Genomic DNA, 17,500 nt, shown 5'->3' with positions numbered 1-17,500 from the left:
ATTATGAGATGAATTCATCATTACGAGATACTAAATCATCATTAAAACAAGTCATAGTTTCATTATACTGTAAGTCATGATTATGAGAATTCATCATTACTAGATATTATCATTAAAACAAGTCATAATTATGAGATAATTCATCATTACCTGATATTGTAATTATGAGATAATTCATCATTACCTGATATTGTAATTATGAGATAATTCATCATTACCTGATATTGTAATTATGAGATAATTCATCATTACCTGATATTGTAATTATGAGATAATTCATCATTACCTGATATTGTAATTATGAGATAATTCATCATTACCTGATATTGTAATTATGAGATAATTCATCATTACCTGATATTGTAAGTATGAGATAATTCATCATTACGAGATATTATAGTAATTGAGATAATCAATACGAGATATTAAGTCATGATTATGAGATGTCATCATCACGAGATATTGTAATAAGTGAGATAATTCATCATTACGAGATATTTTAATAATCGAGATAGTTAATCAATGAGATATTAAGTCATGATTGTGAGAATTCATCATTACAAGATATTGTCATCATTAAAACAAATCATAATTATGAGATAATTCATCATAACCTGATATTGTAATTATGAGATAATTCATCATAACCTGATATTGTAATTATGAGATAATTCATCATTACCTGATATTGTAATTGAGATAATTCATCATTACCTGATATTGTAATAGAGATAATTCATCATTACGAGATACTAAGTCATAATTAAAACAAGTCCTGATTATGAGATAATTCACCATTACGAGATATTATAGTAATTGAGATAATCAATACGAGATATTAAGTCATGATTATGAGATGAGTCATCATCACGAGATATTGTAATAAGTGAGATAATTCATCACGAGATACTAAATCATCATTAAAACAAGCCATAATTATGAGACAATTCATCATTTTGAGATATTTTAATAATCGAGATAGTTAATCAATGAGATATTAAGTCATGATTGTGAGACGAGTCATCGTTACGAGATATTGTAATAACTGAGATAATTCATCATCACGAGATACTAAATCATAATAAAAACACGTCATACTTTCGTGATACTATAAGTCACAAAGTTGAGATAATTCAACATTTTGAGATACTAAGTCATAATTAAGAGACAGTTCATCATTTCAAGATACTATCGTCATTGAGATCATCAGTAATCATTTTGACATACGAAGTCATAATTATGAGATAATTAAAAGTCATCTGAGATACCGAGTGTTCATTTCGAGTTACAAGTCTATTAACTGAAAACGTCGACCTGTTATCTAAAAATCACGACTTAGTATCTCAGAATTATGACTCGCTATCTCATAATTATAATTATCATCGTTATTAGGGATACCAGTCCTAAATTAGGCGGCTTAATTTACCACAAAAAAAAAAAAAGTGCTAAGGAATTCATGACAGTGGACAAAAATGTTTTGCAAAAAAACAAACCATTTAACAGCTGAACTTAGACTTCCATTACACGTGAGCTTGAAGTAAACGGGGGTTTTTCCCCCTCAGTTCAAGGAAACACACACACACACACACACACACACACACACACACACACACACACAGCGGATAGAGAGTGGGAATAAAAACGCTGGAGTATTCCTTTAACGCTGCTGCACAGACGCATGCCAGCACTTAATGGAGTATTGGTGTGTTTTCTTGTTAGTACTCAAACAAAGCGCACGCTTCAGAAACCTGCTCTACGTGTTCGTACACCGCACCGCAGCGCGTCTGGACACAGGAGTCTCTCTGTTGCCCCGCTGTGTCCGTAATAAACAGGGCATTGATCAGGTGATTACACACTGAAGGCCAAGCGACTCTGCTCCTGACTCACTCACAGCACTCATTCCTAACACTGCTGATCTGTGGTCCTGTTTGGCAAAGAGGTGAGTCAGCGAAAGACCGGCTTCCTGTATGAGACAACGACCTCATTGTGAGGTTTAACAGCTCGGGAATAGCACGAGGACGCTGAAGGATGAGGCGCTCCGAGTCTCCGAAACATTCCAAAATGTCGGCTGTGATTCGATTCAACCGCAGACCGGTAAACGTTTTTAACGTTATTAATGCGCTCATGCTAACACATGACGCGGTGACGTTCTCTAATTGCCGTTTGTTTATTTATCATGGAAGGAAGGAGTCTCCAGTGTCAGTGCTTCAAGAATAACTTCAAGAAAAAGAATAACGAGGAGCCGGGGAGGGAGCGACAGTACGTTTATAGCTGCTACGACGTAAGTAAGAAGAGGAACGAACGTGTTTTGTAGACGTTCCCCAACAGTAAATGTAACTATAAACGGATAAAAAGTCGCTTTTTAGTAAAACGTTGCAACCGTGGGGAAATTGCTGTGATATAAGGGGAATAAAACACGGCAGGACGTGCTGTAAACGTCGATACTACAGATACCATGTAGGAGTTTATGGGTAAGCGCAGGGATTTCCTGGTGTGTGTGTGTGTGTGTGTGTGTGTGTGTGTGAAGTGTTTAGCTGTGCGACTAAAACACTATTTTAATGCCCAGTGTGTGAACTCTGTGCCCAAGCACTTACAGGTCGAACATCACGTCCTTAAGTTCAGAGCTACTTTAAACATCTCCGTGTTAAGGAACTGTTAAGAGCCTGCTTAAGATTCGATGAGTCGACTCACGGGAGGCGATTCGTTTGTTCACACCATATTCTAACCGTCTTTCAATTCCGTTTCAATCCATCCCTCACTCTCACTCTGTTTGCGTGTTCCTACCTGCCGTTCTCCTCGTCCATTGTGCTGCACAGAAACTCATTTATCATTAAGACATTTCCAGTGTGTGTGTGCGTGTGTGTGTGCGTCGTTTCCTGCTCAGCTCAATGATCATTATCACCATCACAATGGTCTTCATTTGTGTGCGCCGTGACATGACCTCGCCCCCCCCCCCCCCCCCCCCCCGCAGACTCATCCGCAGCTTCTTCGTTCGATTATGCACCGTGAAGGGTCAAAGGTCAGGGGTCGAAGGAGGGATATGGTTGTCAGGGAGACGGCATTGAAGTCAGACGTGCTTTAAGAGCGAGAAGGCGCTTTCTGAATGTGCATTAATAGTGGATTTGTCTCCGAACTTGTCTACATTCCACCGCACCGCTAGCTCGGCGCGGAAAAAAAAAAAAAAAAAAAGACTTTACATACGTAAGGTTCTCTGCAAAAGAGAAGAAGGAAAGAAAGGACAAAAATCATGACGTTTAGCTTTTCTTTGCATTAGATCAAACTCTTTCAGGGCTCGGGTGTGTTTCTAAAGAACGGTACCCAAAGGAAGGAACCCAAAATCCGCTGTACGAATCCGTACACAATCACGCACTGGTCGTAAAGCCCTCGAGTACACCGAGTTGTAAGAGTCGTACCTTGTCGAGAACGAATAGAAAATTCAGATGAAAAGAATGTGTGTTTATTTGGAAGATTCTTGATTTGGTCTACGATCGAACGGCTTGGTTCAATTCTTTTCAGTCTCCCTGCAGGGGGAATCATTGAAGCGACTATCCCAGAGTCCCTTAATAACCCCGGACCAAAAAAAGCAGGGCCCCTTTCAACCGCGTCTCATCCCAAGCGACACCGCGTTCTCACGGGACCACACAGCTTTCAGTTATGCTAATGCTGCGTTCACGTCATACGGGAATAATCGCAATTCCCACCTTCTGATTGAGGGGGGAAGAAAACCTTCACGTTTCGACCTCAGGCAGTGAATCCCGAGTCGGAATTTTTGGGAGTGTTCTGACAGGAACCGAACCCAGACTCGAGAAAACTGACTGCGTAAACATTTCATTTGTCCAATGAAATAGAAATCTTAAAATAGTTATCGTAGTTCATAAATAGCACCACGTGCTTCAGGTTTATGAATAGGCAGGAAGACATTGGTATTCCAAGTAAGGAATAAAACACGACAGGGTCGTGCTGATATAGCGGGAAAATAATCAGCGACGGGTTTCATACATTTATAGGTACATTTAAGGTTGGGAAATGTCCACAAAATTCTGCAAGATATTTGTGAATGAAATATCTTAAATTCAGACTCATTACTCCATAAGACTGCCAAAAGACCTCCATAAGACCTCCATAAGACTGCCATAAGACCTCCAGAAGACCTCCATATGCCTTCCATAAGACTGCCATAAGACTGCCATAAGACTACCATAAGACCTCCATATGCCTTCCATAAGACTGCCATAAGACTGCCATAAGACTACCATAAGACCTCCATAAGCCTTCCATAAGACTGCCATAAGACTGCCATAAGACTGCCATAAGACCTCCATATGCCTTCCATAAGACTGCCATAAGACTGCCATAAGACTGCCATAAGACCTCCATATGCCTTCCATAAGACTGCCATAAGACCTCCATAAGCCTTCCATAAGACTGCCATAAGACTTCCATAAGACTGCCATAAGACTTCCATAAAACCTCCAAAAGACCTCCATAAAACTGCCATAAGACCTCCATAAGACCTCCATAAGACCTCCATATGCCTTCCATAAGACTGGCATAAGACCTGCATAAGACCTCCATAAGACTGCCATAAGACCTCCATAGACTGCCATAACACCTCCATAAGACTTCCATAAGCCTTCCGTAAGACTGCCATAAGACCTCCATAAGACTTCCATAAAACCGCCATAAGACTTCCATAAGACCTCCATATGCCTTCCATAAGACCTCCATAAGACCTCCATAAGACTGCCATAAGACCTCCATATGCCTTCCATAAGACTGCCATAAGACTTCCATAAGACCTCCATAAGACTTCCATAAGACCTCCATAAGCCTTACATAAGACCTCCATAAGTCCATAAGACTTCCATAAGACTTCCATAAGACTTCTGTAAGACCTCCATCAGATTTCCATAAGCCTTCTATAAGAGCTCTATTGGGCTTTACAGTAGTACATGAATGGCAGTACTCCATTACTGTATTAGTCTTCTCTGTTTTGTAGGAAATTACTTCTACATGCACTACAAACCCATTAGTTATAAGCCCTCTGCTTCTTCAGACTTGAGGACTTCTGCTTCCGGAAGGTTCAATCCGACGCTGAGACTCTGTCTGGATTTCAGATCGCCTTTCAGACGTGAAGGAACATTTACGGACCGCTGCTGAATCTTTACTTCTTCCGTTCCTCTATTTTGGCCAGGCTTCTCCCAATCCCGCTCCCACTTTGTTCGGTTTATTTCTCACTTAGCATTCTTTCAGTTGATGCAAAACCACGCCAACAGGTCCGTCAGTGTGTCACTGTGTTAGCGTTAGCCATCTATAATCCCCTCAGCTCCGAGACGCTCCGGTAATCGCCGTCTATTACGCGCATGGATTTGCTGAAACTGCACCATCAGCCCAGCCAGGCTGTCCAATCAACGTCAGGTCTGATGTGCGAAAACAAACGCCGGGGGACGGTTCGAGGTGAGACGTGCAGAGCGATTGTTTTTAATCAGCTTGAAGGCTTGAGAGAACCCGGATATCCAAGACGCAAGAAACGACCGGGTAGAGACGTTGTGGAACATCCCTGAAAACAAGTTAGCTCCGGTGTCGCGCGAGTCCCGGCGTACCGTACACGTCCCGGTCTTCGTTTTTGTTTCTATAGAAACGATGACAAATTCGAACCAAAGCAGCTGTTGAGTTCTGGGACGTGATTGGTCAGAAGGTTGTCGATTCAGTCTCTCTAACAGCAGCTCGGAGAGTAGCGCAGGTTTATAGTAGCGCTCTCGTTCTAACACGTTACCGTTTCTATAGCAACAGCTCGCTCACGCGGACTCGTACGCCGGACGTCGGAGATAAACGGATTAAAAAACGAGAGTACGGTGAACTGTTCTTGAAGTGAGGAGACGTTTATGTAACGTGTATGGAAGGAGTCTCCAGTGTCAGCGCTTTGTAACGGTCGGAACTTCGGGACAGAGGTCATTTTTTTGCGGTTTATCGGTAACGCGACAAGCCGTGGGGTTTTTTTTCTTCGTTTCGTTAACGTCAAGAGAAAAATAGGGGCTGTTTTTTTTTTTTTTTTTTTTTACAACAAAAACACACGCTTTTTTTCCCAGACAGTTCATAAAATGTAATAAATAAACACCCAATTTGCCTAAAAATGTGCGGTATGCGTGAAGTCTAGCGTCGTGTCGTGAATAGCCGGGACCATCATTTATTATTTTGTGGCAACAATAGTGCATTGGAGCGAAGCGACTGGAATGAATTCATGACATCATGAGAAAATAGTCGCCTCGGTGACATAGCGGCTGTTGCCATGGCGCTGTCGGTAGAATGGCACTGCCACTCTGTGTGTGTGTGTGTGTGTGTGTGTGTGTGTGTGTCGCCGAGGATGGGTTAAGGGATGTGTAAACTATTGGCAGCATGTTTGCTCAACATGCTTCCAAGGGTATTTCTGGGGCAATGAGAAGGTCACGTGACCACGCATAACACACTCTTATGGATGATTTTCCTCTGCGTGTGTGTGTTTGTGTGTGTGTTTGTTGAGCTCTCACACCTGTCTCATATAGCCGAAAGTGATCTGACAATCTTCTCTCAATCTCTCTCTCTCTCTCTCTCTCACACACACACACACACACACACACACACACACACACACACACACATACAGCTTGAGTGAGCTTGAAGTAATGTTTTTTTTTCCTCAGTTCAGGGACGTTCAGTGGAAATTCTTGTCAATCACACACACACACACACACACACACACACACACACACACACAAACAGGAGTATAAACAAGGCCTCGGTGGAATTTCTCCCTGTAAAGACAGTCGGATAGAGCACACTGCTCCTGGCACCACTTCCTCCTATTGATGTCAGTCGTTTAATTTATAAGCCAGCGCCTCGGGCTCGGTATCTATTGATGCGTGTGTGACAAATCTCTGGGAAATAAATCAACGGCCCCGATGCGAAAGATCCTGACACACAGAGGAACCAGGGAAGTGGACTGGGGGCTGATTTACAGACGCCGTACGTTTGCGGGATCTTTCTAAGAATTATGGCGCCACGGTTTTATGACGTTTCCCGGACAGAGCCACTCACTCACTCACTCACTCACTCACTCACTCACTCACTCGCTCTCTCGCTCGCTCTCTCGCTCGCTCTCTCGCTCGCTCGCTCTGTCTCGGGACAGAGCATAAATAAATTCAATAAAACACCGGTTTAGCTGGAAAAATGTCATTTGTTTTTACAGCACGGCTTTCTATCCGAGTCGTTACGTCGCTGTTCCTAATGAAGAGTAACGACATAATTACATGACGGGGTTTTGGGCCACGAAGCAGGAACTGGGCTCTGTTCTAGTAAAGAAACGATTCCGGATCCAGATCCAGATCCAGATTTTACATCCATACCTGGAATAGGCATTACTATATATCACCCTATAGAGCAGATCTTCTCCTGCACAAAAGCACCACGGATTCCGTCACCCTCGGAGAACGCGAGATGAGCAGGATAAACGATTCTGTGAAACGACGCAGGACTGGAACGATGAATTCTGTTCTTCTGGAACATGTTCCTTCCTTCAGTCAGATTTTTCCATTTTTATGGTGCGCATAATAAAAATACACAATATCCATCAGACGGTCAGCAGGCAGAAATCATCTGAGGCTGAGAGCAGATTGTGCTTCATAAATGTCTATACGGAATGGGAGGGAAATGTATTTTTCTGGCACGCTCTGACAATTCTTCTGTAATGGGCGTGGTCTCTTCCAGGATGACTCCACCCTGTGATGACTCCTCCCCAGGATGACTCCGGACTCTCCTTAACCCTGATCTCAACCCCACTGAACGCCTATCACCATCATCACCAGCACAACCATCATCACCATCATCACCACAAAATCCCCCCACCACCATCAACACCACCATCCCTACCAACACCACCATCACAACCACCATCATCACCACCACCGTCATCACCATCACCATCACCACAAAATCCCCCCCACCACCATCAACACCACCATCCCTACCAACACCACCATCACCACCACCATCATCACCACCACCGTCATTACCATCACCGTCATCACCATCACCACAAAATCCCCCCCACCACCATCAACACCACCATCCCTACCAACACCACCATCACCACCACCATCATCACCACCACCGTCATTACCATCACCGTCATCACCATCACCACAAAATCCCCCCCACCACCATCAACACCACCATCCCTACCAACACCACCATCACCACCACCATCATCACCACCACCGTCATCACCATCACCATCATCACCATCACCACAAAACCCCCCCCACCATCAACACCACCATCCCTACCAACACCACCATCACAACCACCATCATCACCACCACCGTCATTACCATCACCATCATCACCACAAAATCCCCCCCACCACCATCAACACCACCATCCCTACCAACACCACCATCACCACCACCATCATCACCACCACCGTCATCACCACCACCGTCATTACCATCACCATCATCACCACAAAATCCCCCCCACCACCATCAACACCACCATCCCTACCAACACCACCATCACCACCACCATCATCACCACCACCGTCATCACCACCACCGTCATCACCATCACCACAAAATCCCCCCCACCACCATCAACACCACCATCCCTACCAACACCACCATCACCACCACCATCATCACCACCACCGTCATCACCACCACCGTCATCACCATCACCACAAAATCCCCCCCACCACCATCAACACCACCATCCCTACCAACACCACCATCACCACCACCATCATCACCACCACCGTCATCACCATCACCATCACCACAAAATCCCCCCCACCACCATCAACACCACCATCCCTACCAACACCACCATCACCACCACCATCATCACCACCACCGTCATTACCATCACCGTCATCACCATCACCACAAAATCCCCCCCACCACCATCAACACCACCATCCCTACCAACACCACCATCACCCCCACCCCACCACCATCACCATCCCTACCAACACCACCACCATCACCACCACAACCATCATCACCATCATCACCACAAAATCCCCCCCCACCACCACCACCATCACCACAAAATCCCCCCCACCACCATCAACACCACCACTACCAACACCACCATCCCTACCAACACCACCACCGTCACCACCACCATCATCACCACCACCGTCATCAGCATCACCACAAAATCTCCACCACCACCACCACCATCAACACCACCATCCCTACCAATACCACCATCACCATCACCACCATTTGAAAAACATTTTTCAAAGAAACACACATTCTTCCAAAATGTCTTCAACGCTTTCCTCGCATCAGTACACTTTCTGAGATGCGTAGAATCGATGTCGAGGAGCACCGACGCTGTTCTGGTGGCTCGTCACCTCGCCAGCACACTTTAAAAAAAAATCCCTTTTTTTGCACCATTAAAATGTCATTTAAAATGTTTACCAAGTCGATACAAAACAACAACATTTGCGGAAGTCTTTTTCAAAGATGAAGAAGCAGTATTAGGGCAATAAATGATGCTTTGACTACCTATGGAGGCTCCTGGAGACCCGACGCATCACTGACACACTTAATGGTTTCCACTACAAATACCATTACAAACAATCAGCTAAGCATTAAAACCATTCCCGGTCCTTAATGGTGTCCACTAGACATAACATGTCACCAATAGAAGGCGACAAATTGCCAGTAGAGACCCACAGGGACCATTAAAACTAATACAATTCCCATTATAACCATTAAAACCAATACAATTCCCATTATAACCATTAAAACCAATACAATTCCCATTATAACCATTACAAATAATGAGGGTTTCTATTGTTGTTGTTTTTTTCAGCAGGGAAAGACGCACGAGGGGAGCAGAGGAGTGGACGGGGTGATTTTAATGAGGCATCGTGACCTTTTTCGGATCATTCTACGCTCATAAGGAGTATTTCTCTCCGTCACTTCCGTGAATTCGTGCTGGTGTAGCAGTAGGAGCTGTATCCTAGGTGGTGGTGGTGGATCAGTTCATGCTGCTTGCTATTTGGGATCCAGCTTGGAATCATTAATGGTCATGGTAATCTCACGGCTCATTGTATTTTCTCCCTCTATATATAGCTTATGAAAAGGGAAACAGAAGAGGATCGTTTACAGTATTACCCTCATAAAGTCGCGGTCGATGTCGGAAAAAATAAAAAAGAATAAAACCATTCATGATTTATGAGTCTAAAGTCCTCTCAGATTTCTCCACCCCGGTCATTACGGGACGTTCCATCATCCGGTTCTGACGTTTTTAATCCACGCTCGACGTCTCTAAGCATTATTTTCTCATGTGTAGCAGGTAAAAATAACGAGTAGAAAAAGAAGAGAGAGACGCTTTCTCTTCTCTCGCTCTGTAACGGAGAGGGGGATACGGAGCGTTCCCAACCATCCTGCGCTTTTATCTGCTTTCTTTCGTCCCCCCCCCCCCCCCCCCCCCCCATTCTGCGTTTCTCTTCAGTCCAGAATCCAGAGGTGATGGTATAAAGTGTAACGTGGTGAAACGTGAGGCGAGGCGAGGCGAGGCGAGGCCCAGCGAGGGCTGCTGTTGTTCTTCTCGAGGCGGGTGTGTGGCCGAGAGTCAGCAGCGCCGGAGGCCGAGCCACGTGCACACGCCACAGAGGCCCTATTGATTCCCTCCAGCCGAGGCCAGGAGACTGTGGGGAGCTGTGTGTGTGTGTGTGTGTGTGTGTGTGTGTGTGTGTGTGTGCGCACGCGTGTGTGTGAAGTGAAGTCAACACATTCCATGAATTCCTGCACTTCCCGTGCTGGAAAGATGTCACAATTTTTCTGCTTTCTGATGTTTATATTCTCTCCCTTCCCTTCTTTCTCTCGTTCTGTCGTCATTCTTTCAATTCCATAATCTCTCTCTCTCTCTCTCTCTCTCTCTCTCTATCTTCATTCTTTTAATGCCATCATCTCTCTCTCTCTCTCTCTCTCTCTCGGTCTGTCTTTATCTTCATTCTTTTAATGCCATCATCTCTCTCTCTCTCTCTCTCTCTCTCTCTCTCTCTCTCTCTCTTTCTCTTTCACTACCTGTCACTCTGTCTGTCTTTATCTTCATTCTTTTAATGCCATCATCGCTCTTTCGCGCTCTCTCTCTCTCTCTCTCACACACACACACTCCCTGTCTTCCTCTTCGTTCTTTTAGCGCCATCATCTCTCTCTCTCTCACACACACTCCCTGTCTTCCTCTTCGTTCTTTTAGCGCCATCATCTCTCTCTCTGTCTCTCTCTCTCTCTCTCACACACACTCCCTGTCTTCCTCTTCGTTCTTTTAGCGCCATCATCTCTCTCTCTGTCTCTCTCTCTCTCTCTCTCTCACACACACACACTCCCTGTCTTCCTCTTCGTTCTTCTAGCGCCATCATCCCCCTTGCCTCTGCCCATCTCTCTCACTCTCTATCTTTCTGTTCGGAAATCTCTCAGTTTGTCTCTGTTTCTGTCCGCCTCTCTCTGTCACTCTCTCTCTTCATTCTTTCAATGCCATCCCATCCCATTCTCTCGTTCCCCGTCCTTTCATTGCCTTCTTCCCTCCATTTTGTCTCTCCCCACACTTTTCTCTCTCTCTCTCTCTCTCTCTCTCTTTCTCTTCCCTCCTTCCTGCCAACTGACTCCTGCAGCAATTTGCCGCTACTGCAAATATCCCGACCGCGGCTGTTTATCTGACCCAACCCGAGGGCGCCCTTAGTGAATCATTTCCCGTACTTTCGGCTCGTCTTATCATAACTGGATGTGCACACGGGCCTCGTCCGAGCCAGATCGTGCTGTGATGACAGTTTCCCAGTCCAGGAAATTTAGCCTTGAATAAATGGACCTGACTACCGTTGTAGCTCCGGTCCCGGGTTTGAACTTGGACCGAGCCGCCGTGCCGTTTCCATCGGATTCAGACGAGACGACAAACAAAGCTTTCAGCCTCCGAGTTCCGGGACCTTCTTCTTCTTCTTCTTGCGGCTGCGGTTAATTATTCCTTATTCATTTAGTCGCTTTAGAAAGACGTCCAGCAAGTAGCAAGCTAGCTAAGAGATAACCAGATACACTGAAAACACAGACACGTACTGTATAGACACACAAAAATCGACCTAGCCTAGCTAACGTAGCTATTTTGGATTGAGCTAGCTAATGTTAACTGACTAGCAGGCCCTCTTTAGTTTTACACGCACAGGCTGTACGTGTATGCGTTTGCTAACGGTCAGCTAACGAAGGCGTATTAGCATGAAAACAAACTGAGAATCTTAACATGAGCCTGACTTCAAATATTCAACACACGTTCACACAGTCTGATTAACAACACATGATTAGCGTACATACTCTTTCATATCTGCTCACAAAAACGGCCTGGTGATGTAGCTAGCCAGCTAGGATAACACTGCTTCACGCTAGCTAATGCTAGCTACGTAGGTGCAAGCTAACCTTACAGCTATCTAGCTAGAAAACAGGTCCACAGAATAGGTTCACAATACTAATAGCGAGGCACGATTCTAGCTAATCGCTAGCTAGGATCAAATCTTTCGATGAAGTAATGCGAGGTGAACGCTTTGAAAAGTCTTAAACAGAAATGAACAATTTCTGAGTCAATTCCTAACCACGTGAGCTACTTGCTACTAGGTACACTCTGTCCACGACCGCTTCTGTTTTTCTGCTCGGGTAAAGATGGCGTTCGAACCAGCTTCTAGACAGTGAGAGCGCTGCGCTGATCACTTCACATCCTCTGGCATTGGGAACCTGCAGCGTGTGGAAGGCGAGATGGATTCACTGAAGTATCAGGAAATCCTAGGAGAAAACTTCACGCCGTCTGTGAGGAAGCTGAAGCTCGGGCGTCATCGGACCTTCCGACAGGACGATGATCTCAAGCGTACCTCAAATTCCACCAAGGCTTGGTTGCAGAAGAAGTTCTGGAAGAGTCTACAGGGCCGTCACGGTCACCTGACTTGAACCCCGTAGAAGATCTCTGGTGGGATTTGAAGGCGGCGGTCGCAGCACGCAAACCCAAGAATATCACTGACCTGGAGGCCATCGCTCACGAGGACCGGGAGAAGATTCCTCAGGAACGCTGCAGAAGATCTGCATCTCGTTTGCAGCAGGTCAGAACAGCAAAAGGAGCTCTACTGAGTACTAGAGACGCTCGCCATGAAGGCTTTGAATCATTTTGAAACTGGAGACATCATTATAAACGGCATTTTCAGTTGAATTTGTGGAAACCACATGAAGCGTTCGTTGTGTCAAAGTATTTCAACTGCTTTTGTTTGATGTGTTCATTGAAAACAGCCGAAAGTCTGTGCATTTTGACAATAAGCCTGATTTGCACTGGGGGTCGAATCGTTTTGATTGCAACTGTAGATACTTTTTAAAATAGATTTTACAAATAACTGTGCGTGTAACCAGCTAATAAATTCCATGGTCGTTATGGAGACCTGTCAATCATCTTGTGAGCGCGTGAACATTTACTATATTCGCTCTTAGCCTGAAAACACCTTTCTAAACATTCCTGAAAGGAACAAAGAAAACATGAGACAGAGTTAAAGTATGGGATGTATGCAGTAATGCCTTGTGTGACGCCGAGCTCTGCTTTCAAAATAAACATTTTTGTGCAATTCGGACAGATTTTTGGGTTTGAGGTCTGGGCACAAAGTGTGTTCGTGAAGAGAGGCAGCGCCAGGGTAAACGCACAGCCGCACTTATTCCACACACTCCCCCACAACCTCTTACCCCCGCACCCCTCAGGCCTCTCACGAGGAGTTTTTGCCTCTTGTCCCCGTTGCCATAGGAACTCTGTTTGCATTTCCCAGTGAGTGAGTAGGCCCTCAGCTGGCATCCAGGCTTTTGAAACGGGCTTGCAGGTCAGCCTTCAATAAAAAGCAGCCCTCCATTCGGGGCGACTTGCTGCGAGAGACGTTACGGCCGCATTTCCGACTGAGCAGAAAAGGAGCAAAAAAGAAAGAAAGAAAAAAACTTGACCCGGGATTCAGCCTTGACTTACAAACTCCATGGTTTTTACAAGCTGTTTAATCTGACCGTCTGAAGCACAACGATGAAGAAACTACAGAAGGCAACTTTCTAAAGAAAGGCATCAATGACTAGCAGTTCAACCCTGCTAGGAAATGATATCTGGGGAGCTAGGATTTTTGCCACCAGTCACAAATTCAGCTGAAATGTAAAAACTTCAGGACAGGGATCGAGCACAGATTCAGTTGTTGCCATTTAATCTATCAGGCTGTTGAGAAATTATTTATAAATGCTTGAAGTAAGAAATTAAGTTCAACAACTCCTCCATTTTTTTGTTTTTTTTTTCAGGTGAGTTCACAGGTCAAAGTTCACCTAGCTAAAACGTCAGCCCAAAGTTAAAGTAACCTCCTACCAGAATGAAACATGCATCTTTCACGGCCGCCGTCCTTTCCCCTTCAGTGAATTGGCCGGCTCGTCGTACGGTAGCAAGGGGCCAGACATGAATGTTAGCGGCTCGGTAGTAGGCTTGAACTGTAGACAGATTCCATTTAAACCGATAGCTATTAAAAACAATGTGACATGGAAATTTGAACGCAAACATGAAGCAGTATATTTTTCAGGTTTTAGCCATCAGAATTTAATTTTAATTCGCTCAACAAACTAAGACTTTCCACGATGGCCAACCCAACAAACTAAGGCTCTCCAAGATGGCCGCCCAACAAACTATGACTCTCCAAGATGGCCGCCCAACAAACTATGACTCTCCAAGATGGCCGCCCAACAAACTATGACTCTCCAAGATGGCCGCCCAACAAAATAAGACTCTCCAAGATGGCCGCCCAACAAACTAAGACTCTCCAAGATGGCCGCCCAACAAAATAAGACTCTCCAAGATGGCCGCCCAACAAACTATGACTCTCCAAGATGGCCACCCAACAAACTAAAACTCTCCAAGATGGCCGCCCAACAAACTATGACTCTCCAAGATGGTCGCTCAATAAACTATGACTCTCCAAGATGGCCGCCCAACAAACTAAAATTCTCAAAGATGGCCGCCGAACAAACTATGACTCTCCAAGATGGCCACCCAACAAACTAAAACTCTCCAAGATGGCTGCCCAACAAACTATGACTCTCCAAGATGGTCGCTCAATAAACTATGACTCTCCAAGATGGCCGCCCAACAAACTAAAATTCTCAAAGATGGCCGCCGAACAAACTATGACTCTCCAAGATGGTCGCCCAACAAACTATGACTCGCCAAGATGGCCGCCCAACAAACTATGACTCTCCAAGATGGCCGCCCAACAAACTAAAATTCTCAAAGATGGTCGCCCAACAAACTATGACTCTCCAAGATGGTCACCCAACAAACTATGACTCTCCAAGATGGTCGCTCAATACACCAAAACTGTCCAAGATGGCCACCCATCAAACTAATGCTGCCTCACATATAACGGGTAAAAGCCACCGAAAAACACCCCCTCAACTTGAAACTTCAACTCATTAACTTCAGACTGTCTTCTCAACTACCAGTTCCTTTCCTGTTTATGGAGGGATGTCAAATGAAAGTTAAATCTATAACACTGACCATACTAATAACTGTTTTGAGAAGGTAATCATCAACATTAGCGTTATCACTAAAGTTAGCCAGCTAGCTTGTTGCTAAGCTACTCGCTATTGTCTGCTGTTGTTGCTGTGCTGCAACTTCAGCCCAAAACGTTGTCCGGATGTTTAGTATATATGTAAAGTATATGTTTATGAGCTTTATGTGCTCTGACAGAGCAAACAAAAGACATGCTTTCATGGAGGCATCCATGTTTTTTCCCCCCTGCCCCACACATTGAACGTACCGAGGTGGGAAATTCTCTAATTGTAACTTGAAAATTACCACATCCAGGGCACTACGACTAAAACTCGTAACTCATATCTCCGACTAGGAAAAACCAAAGACGACGCCCCCCCTCGACTTGGAATTCCTACTCAGGAGCTCAGGATGATCTCCTCGACTCCAAGTTCGGCACGTGAGCTAAATCGACATGGCCGCCCACTGCATAAACAATACACAAAGTAGCAATCCTTTACCTTTAAATGAACTATGCTCTATAAACAAGTATCGCTTTAGGTCGTTCAACATACAGACATACTGTACTATCTTAACAATGACTCCACCGTTCGCTGTTTTGAGGATGTAAATATACATCACTCATCCCAGTTAGCTGGCTAGCTTGTTGCTAACAGAAGACGGATGATTTTTTCCCCCTCCACCTTGTAGCTCGATTGCACAGAGGTTAAAATTGAAGTTGTAATTCCGAGGTAAGTCGAATGCAGCATTTGGGTCTCCAAGATGGCCGCCTTGATGATCCGGCGGTTAGTTTTCGTTCGAGTTTCTAGATTATCTTATAGTGTCTTAAACCGCATCATTAAAGAGAAAGATATTATACGGACCGGATTTGGGGTGAGACAGACGTAGCGACGTTAGCATCAAAACTGAAGGAAGCAAACAGCAGGCTGATTCATTACATTTGTGGCCATTAGAGTTTTCCTTTAAGAATCTGACAGGGATTCCCCTGAGTGGGGAAGCTGATGAGGGAAGAGTAATAACGGTATTGAAACGGAGCCATATCTCTGAGATGGGAACTGGAGCCTGAGAGCAGAACCACACAATACTGACTAGCTCACAGCTTGCCCTGCGTTATGGACTTGATTAAATAATGACAGCATTTTCCAGAGAGAACGCGGCTTAAATCGGAAACACAAGGCCAGTGATTAGAAACAGAGGCGTTCTGTTGGAGGGGGAGGGGGAGGGGGAGGGGGGGGGGGGGGGGGGGAAACACCTACATGACATTGCTCACTTAGAACTGCTCTGAATTTAAAGAGCTGGAAAATATAAAGTATAACAAAACTGGAACGGTGTCGCATTTCGTTTTCATCGCCGGGGCAGCTCTGCAATCGTTGGTGTTTATAATATCGCTCTCTTGGCAGAGCGTTCTCAACCGAAATTAATTTAGAGGCGAACCCAATCCAAGTTCGAGACCGAGACCGTAGGACCGAGTTTCCGTCATCTGAGCAGAAACAAGTGCGAGAAAGTCTTCCGAAATAACGATCTGTTTGCGTTTGGCTCGCTCAGCCCAGTTCTCCTGATCGTCTGTGGCTCTTTCGGGTTCTTACTCGCAAGCTGCAAGCAACCGTGTTACTGTCAAAAACATTTTCTCAGAGAACGCGAACACAGACGTGAACGTGGGTTGAGAGTTGAAACCGAATTCTTGCGTGTTTTTGAAATGTACAACCACATCTTAGGCTTTTACACGGAGCGAGAAGAAACACGGACGACACGGACAGTCTCCGGATTTAAAATTTCACTTGTTTAACTCGGCGTATTCGGAGTCTTTGGGGGCTTTTATTGGTTGTAATTCTCCCGCGTCCCTTGGCGTTAGAGATACAGAACGAAGAAAGTGTTGGAGATATGCTCATTTTAACTTCTTCGTTACCAGGAAAATTGTATCGACGAC

This window comes from Ictalurus punctatus, chromosome 24 (genome assembly GCF_001660625.3).
Source record: "Ictalurus punctatus breed USDA103 chromosome 24, Coco_2.0, whole genome shotgun sequence".
Taxonomy (NCBI): domain Eukaryota; kingdom Metazoa; phylum Chordata; class Actinopteri; order Siluriformes; family Ictaluridae; genus Ictalurus; species Ictalurus punctatus.
Note: the sequence above shows the minus strand (reverse complement) of the source record.